General features: G+C 43.4%; 1 pseudogene; it reads right to left on the reverse strand.

The window, feature by feature from the left end:
- Positions 1-1,516: 1,516 nt before the first annotated feature.
- On the reverse strand, positions 1,517-4,159 carry LOC102928674 (EKC/KEOPS complex subunit Tprkb-like; annotated as a pseudogene).
- Between the last annotated feature and the right edge of the window lie 1,465 nt (positions 4,160-5,624).

Genomic DNA, 5,624 nt, shown 5'->3' on the forward strand with positions numbered 1-5,624 from the left:
TGGTGTCGCTGGCCTTGTGTGCACATGCAAAGCACACATGTAATTTAAAGATACCTACAGATTTAAATCATCTTTCTATCTCAGGTCGTGAGGCAGAATCCAATCAACCTTTTCACTCAATTCTAAAATAGCACGAGTGATCCAGGACAAGTGTCCCGGGGAGTTGAGACACAGATGTGGTGTCAGAAGGAGCGCTTGGTCCTAGCTCCCACATGTACTTGCCATCTGAAATGTCTTAGAGTCTCCCTTCCCTGTGACCACCCTGGGCATGAGTCATGTCGTCGTGTTCCTCACTGATAACAGAGATCGCCTAGCACAGCTTTGAGCACACAGCATTCCTACGAGTGCCTGCCTGGTGGGGCCGCACACAGCTCTTGATCTCCCACAAGCCGGTGGTGGGCAGCATGCACAGCATTCTGTTCAGGTAATCCAGGGAGCAAGATTTCCTGGGATACAGTGGCACTGACTGACCAAAGGGAAATCTCTGGAGCACAAACAGCAGAGAATTAAGAGACAGATGCCAAGTGAGGGGTGGGTAGAGACCTTGGACTTGCTCATCATCTTCCATGGGCTTGTCACTAAACCAGCTTTTCAGGACACCTTGCCTTCTTTGAGAGGCGAATGTGTCACTCACCTAACTCCATGACGAAGGAGACACCAAAAGCAGTTCAAAAATCTCAGATAGCTAATACTTAAAACCCAAACCTCAATCCTTTCTCTCCTCCTAGATACCTACAACAGAGTCCTTTTGGATGTCCGGGGAAACCTTTACATTTTAAAGCGGGTGGCAGAGGAGTGCTTGACCACTGCAGCCCCTTAGCAAGGTTTGAGCTTGTGGCTGAGTTTTCTATGGCTGTTCAAAGACAATCAAAGGCTTTGTCCACTCCAGAGATAGTGATGCTGGGGAATGTGAAACATTCGGACTTCCTTGTTTGACTTTCTGCCAGTCTTCTCTCCTTATTGCATTCTTCAAAGGATGAAGGGCACATTAACAAACTCCCCCAGTGGTGACAATTAGGGGCAATTTGTGAACTAGAATTCGCCAGTGCCTTATTGCTTTGGAGCTCACAGCCTGCCATTCCAGTCTCCTTGAAATCCATGCTTAAGGTGAAGCCACCTGTTGGAAGGATTTTCTGCATTGCCCACTTGTCTCTTCAGTGGTGAGCTGCAACACAGTGGGCCTTACAGAAGAGACTCAAGTCCCATTGAGCCATATGTGTTGGACACTCATTTCCAGCTATAAATGATAAGGTCCTTAACTAACTTTTTATTTGCACAGATAAAAATACAGAACCCAAATGAGAGACTAGGTAAGTCTTGTGTCTTTTTTTCCTCACTAAAATATCCTTTTATTTATAAAAACAAAAAGTATTGAATACCAACAGAAGACAATGACGAAAACAGTGACAGAGGTCATCTTTAAGAAGTATAAAAAAATGGGGCTGGTAGTGGCTTCATTCCCCCATTTTCTGTGATGAATATGTTAATTTTAGAACCAGGAAAGAAAAGCTAGTGACTAACTCCGAGATTTTCTGTTGATATTTTCAATGTCTAATAAAGCATTCTTTGTTGACATTCTGCAAATGATACCATCCCATAATGCCCCAAATTCTCTCTTCTTGTGGTGACAGTTTATATATCTTTTTGGCTTCTGAGAGCTTTGTTATTTCCGGAGGATTTTCCAAAGGCACCTGCTGGCCTTCTGTGTGAGATCTTAGGTATCCTTGATGTATTTGTTCCCCACCCCACTTCAGTGTAAAGAATCAGCACTAAAGTGTCATCTCTTGAGATACCAAATTTCTGAAAAACCTCTGAAATATTATTAATTGGGGAGAGACTGGAGATCATTTCAATAGGCAGAGTTCTAGTCTTCATTTTTCCCCAAGTTTGTAGAGATGAATGGCTTTGTTCACTACTACAGGTATCTGCAGTGGATTGACAACCACATTAGGGTTTATCAATGAACCTGCCATACATCCTTCCATGGCCTTTTTTTCTCAAGTCTCTTCCATTGTTTTGCATCTTTAAATAACAGAAGGGTCACCCTCCATTGAGGAAACAGGTCCAACTGCTGTGATAACTGTATGTGATAGACAAGAAGGAGTCCAGTACAATCCTGTCCTCAGAAAGTTAGAAGAGGAGGGTCAGAAGTTCAAGGTTGGAGGAGGTGGGGACCAAGGGTCTTTACAGTCTAGACAATGACATCAGTCTCCCTTCCATCTCAGAAAAAAAGTTTCACTAAAATATTTTAAGTTACTTTTGGTGATAGGGGAGTTTAGCTAGTTGTCTTTATTTATCTCTTTTCTTGTATTCAAAAAAGTATTTTTCATACAATACGTTTTGATCATGTTTTCCCCTTTGCTACCTCCAGATCTTCCCCATCTCCCTACCCATCCAACTTTATTTCTCTCTCTCTCCCTTAAAAATCCCATGAAACCTCAAAAATGAAAACAAACAAAAACAATAAGAAAAAAAAATACCCAAACGAAATAAAACAAAAGAAACAAAAGTATCTCTTTTTTCAGGAAGCTGGGACACCGCAGGCGGAAAGGGTGAGATTTTAGCTCTGAGCTCTGACCTCTCGGCTTTCTCTTTTACATTGTTTCTGTGTTTCTTATTTAATAAGACGGTTAGTTACATCTACAACTCCCCCAATAAACCCCACGGAACCAATTCTATGTTGACCAACTACTCCTGGGCATGGGAATCACCCAGGAGTGTGGTTGATATACCCAGTGACACTCCATTGGAGAAAACTGATTATCCTCTTCCCAGCAGTTACCAGTTGCAAACAGCTTCTTGGTTAGGGGTGGGACTTTGTTTCTGTCTCCCCCTGTCAGTGCATGGATCCTGTCTGGCTTGAACCTGTGCAGGTCCTGTGCATGCTACCATAGTCTCTGTGAGTTCATATGTGCATCTGTCCTGTTGTGTCTGGAAGACACTGCTTCCTTGGACTCATCTGCTGCCTCTGACTCTTATACACTTCCACATAGGTCCCTGAGCCTTGAGTGGTGGAGAGCTTAATGAAGACTGCATATTCAGGACTGTGTGCTCCAAATCCTCTCACACTCTGCATATTGTCCAGTTGTGGGCTGCTGTGTTAATTCCAAAATACTGCAAAAGCAGCTTTTCTGATGATTGAGTGAGTCACTAATTTATGGGTATAGCAGAATGTCCTTAGGATTCATTTTATTGCTATATTCCTTCAGCAGAGTAATAGTAGTAGGTGATAGTAATGCTGCCCTAGGCCTGTGACCTCTGTAGTCTCAGGTTCATGGCCAGTTAAGCAGTGTTAGGTATGGGTTCCATCTCATGGAGTGGGTCTTAAGTCTTAAATTTTAAAAAGTGATTGGTTACTCCCACACCATGTGTGCCATTATTGCTCCAGTATATCCCACAGGCAGGTTGCTATTGTAGGCTTCAGGGTTGGTAGCTGGGTGATATTGTGGATTAACCTTTCTCCTCTGGTAGCATGCAGAGTGCCTGTTAGCGTCATGAATGCTAGTCAGTAGGGGGAAGCTTCTAATTTGACACCAGCTTGATTTCTCTGTGTTTGATGACCTAAGGCAGTGTTGCATTCAGTAGCAATAGGAACTTGCTATCAGACTGTTGAAAGCAACTGATAGCCTGTGATGTTTAGGGGAGTCAATGGGACCCCTTTTGCCAGTGACTCAATAAGATGTAACCTATTCCTTGACCTAGAGGCTTTATTTTGGTGGCAGAAGATGTCTACTTGGGACATTATCTCTCCACTTATATGATGACTCCATATACATTTGTTTCAAATATGTATATATTTTAGAAGGCTTCTACAATAGTAGGTTTCCATGTATTTTCAAAGGCCCTTTATTGTTAGTTTTTCTTCCCTGTATTTCCTCTTTTACCCTCTCTCCAATTCCCCTCCCCATTTAATTCTTCAATTCTAGGTTTCCCCTTTTTCTCTCCATCTCCATATCAATATGTTCTATTTTCCCTTCTGTGGGAGACCATCTACTCACCCCATGTCCATTACTAAATACCAAACCTAACCTCTGTGTTTATTCAGATTGTAGCACACTTGTCAAAAGCTTAAAAGCTAGTGTCCAAATATAAGAGAAAACATGCAATATTTGGTTTTTGGGGCCTGAGTTACCTCACTCAGGATAAAGAAGTCACGCATCTTGACAGTAGCTGCCTGAGAAATCCATGAACCATCAAGTCCAACAAGTGTTTATTCATGTAACTGGCAGAAGACTAGAATCTAAAAGTATATAATGACCCACCACATCTAGGACCAGCACTCCTCTGAGTGGGTATTTCAGTGAGATTTTCTTTCCTCTGAGGCTCCATGGTATCATGGCCTTTCACACCTGGGCTATGGGCTACATTAACATTACCTCCCTGTGACACTTATCTTGTATATTTAGTTGGCTGGAAGTCTCATGCTAATGAGATAGCACACTGCCAGGTTCTGAGGAGCCTCAGACTTAAGCACAGTTAATTCCTCTTTGAGATCCTTGATCACTGATGTTGCAAGATCAAATAACCAACTAATTAAAATCAATGTCCACCTTCCATTGAAGTCATTATGGGCCCTCCCCTGAGGAAGTGGTTTTCTGAATTTGCAATCTGTGGGGAATACTTTTTCCTCCTCAGATCACGTGAGTGGGAGAATGGGGAGCCCAAGGTTCTTGTTTCTTTTCTGTGTCAAAGGAAATTGTTATCACTTGAATATTTTGTTTTCCCAGCTGTACAACCCACAGATGCATGGCTTGCAGCATGCCTGCTAAAGACCCCTCTGTGCAGCGATGTTGCAGGCACATGTGTTAATGTTCATGAAAGCTTTCGGGAAAACAGCCAGTTTGCATTTGTCATGGGTATTGCCAGTGGTTTTTGCTGAAGCTGTCCTTCAGGTTGGTATGTGAGAAGGTGTATGTACATGCTCGTGGAGTGCATGAGTGTGTGTGTGTGTGTGTGTGTGTGTGTGTGTGTGTGTGTGTCTGTCTGTCTGTCTGTCTGTCTGTTCGCAAGGGTGGGTCCAGAAAAGAGTCAGAGCATAGAGAGGCCCGGAAGAGTTGGAGCCAGGTTTCTGGAGGTTCATTGCTGGTGGGCCCTGGGAGGAAGTGGGGTGCTGTCAACCCTGCCACATACCCCTGGAATGGACAGAGCCTAGCATGTGTATGGAAGCAGGTGTTTGGGATCCAAGAAAGAGGCATAAGTGAGTCTCAGATACTTAGAACCTATAGCTCGTTGGGGTGTTATACATGGCTAGAAAGGGCTGGAGAAGACAGGACTCATGAAGCCTGTGTGGAAGCAGCTAGTCACTGCACAGTGATTTTTCACATGCTCAGGAGCAGCTGCTGCTGTGATAGAAGGCTGTGAGGATCAGTGACTATGATCCCCATATCCAGTCAATCTGATATGTCACCTGAGGTCCAAGGGAAGGTCAAGCTGACTGAAATTGTGTTTCATCTACCTTGAAGAATGGGAGCCTGAAATAGAAAGTACATTGAAATCCACAAACAAACAAATGGAATGTATCTCTCATGCACCTGAGCCCTGGGAGTGAGATGCATACTTTGGCTCCTCCACAGATGGACTTCTGAGTCTTTCTAGAGAGTTCATTGTTAGAGTCAGTCCCATAA

This window comes from Peromyscus maniculatus, chromosome 3, assembly GCF_049852395.1.
Source record: "Peromyscus maniculatus bairdii isolate BWxNUB_F1_BW_parent chromosome 3, HU_Pman_BW_mat_3.1, whole genome shotgun sequence".
Taxonomy (NCBI): domain Eukaryota; kingdom Metazoa; phylum Chordata; class Mammalia; order Rodentia; family Cricetidae; genus Peromyscus; species Peromyscus maniculatus.